The sequence below is a fragment of the Phoca vitulina genome, unplaced genomic scaffold, assembly GCF_004348235.1.
Source record: "Phoca vitulina isolate PV1807 unplaced genomic scaffold, GSC_HSeal_1.0 scaffold3, whole genome shotgun sequence".
NCBI lineage: Eukaryota > Metazoa > Chordata > Mammalia > Carnivora > Phocidae > Phoca > Phoca vitulina.
Window position 1 is genome coordinate 56,494,833 of NW_022589706.1, and position 1,362 is coordinate 56,496,194.

At 42.3% G+C, this 1,362-nt stretch overlaps 1 pseudogene; it reads right to left on the reverse strand.

The window, feature by feature from the left end:
* Positions 1 to 670: 670 nt before the first annotated feature.
* Positions 671 to 1,150, reverse strand: LOC116630268 (annotated as a pseudogene).
* Between the last annotated feature and the right edge of the window lie 212 nt (positions 1,151 to 1,362).

Below are 1,362 nucleotides of genomic sequence, written 5' to 3' on the forward strand. Positions count from 1 at the left end.
GGTTTTCTCATTATATTTAAGGGTACTTCATAGCAACATGACTTATCACTGTTGATGTTAACCTGGATCACTTGGTTAAGGAAGTGTTAAAACAAGGGTAAGGCAAACACTACCAGGTTTCTTCACTGTAAAATTATTTTTTTAAGTTTTTTTTTTTAAATTAGTTTGTTAACATACACTGTGATATTAGTTTCAGGAGTATGTAAAATGATTATTTTTCCCTTTCCCTACTCTCTTCTTAGAAATCTGAGTCACTAAGCCCAGCCCACACTCACAGGGATGGGAATTAAACTCCACCTCCTGGATTGGGGAATATGGACATATATTATTTCAAATTATTCTGTAAGGAAGATTTGTCTCTCCTCCTCTATTTACTAATTAAATCATTTATTTATATCATTTTGGCTCATTAGGTGTGTCTAAACATAATACTTTCTACTTCCAAATCTATGAATGGAATTAACTTTTCAGAAACATGTGTATCCTGAGGATTCTGAGAAACACAGACAAAATCCATGCCCCACTAGGTCACTTCCTTGCTTCCTCTGAATCATAGGCTTTAATAATAGTTATGAATGAAAGAATAAATGAATGACACAGGTGAGCATGATCATTAGTGTTGTCTGAGGGTAACGATGTTTGACTCTAACACCAGTGTCTGACCAAATAGCTACTCATATTTCCTTTCCTTTCTTTCTTTTTTACAAGGAATCCACTTTATTGGACATTCGGGCCAGTTTCTCTATTTGCCCCTCCCTGTGATCTTGGCCGGTGTGAGGAATGGAATTGTTGTCTGGTACAGAGTGGAGGGGATCTTGTTGATGTGGTAGAGACCAACCATGGAAAAGGTGAAGCAGGTGCTAATGCAGACCTGGTGGATGAGGCCAGATGCAAAGAAAGCCAACAGGAGACAGAGAAGAATCTCAGGGAAGATGTTTTTTTGGAATCCTTTGCCAAAGACAACATTCTCCAGATTACTGATGGCGGTGAGAGAGAAGACTAAAAGGCTGGAACCCGGCAGCCCCCCTCCCTTGATGGTGAACCACTGGGTGCAGGCCAGCTGGAGGCTATACATGTGCATCTCCGCAGAGAGCAGCAGGGACAGGAGGGAGGAGAGTCCCAGCGACGCGCCGGTACCCATGGCCATCATGCCCGGCCCTTGGCCCTATGGCTGCCGGGCCAAGAAAGAGGGGAGCCCAATTGGAACAGTTGCTGGGCATATATGTCATCCCCTCATATTTCTCCTTTTGATATTCCTTAAGACATACTCAAAATGTTTTATTTATTTTTAAAGATTTAGTTTTGAGAGAGAGAGAGTGCGTGCACACACGGGGGGATGGGGGTTAGGGGTAGGGACAGAGG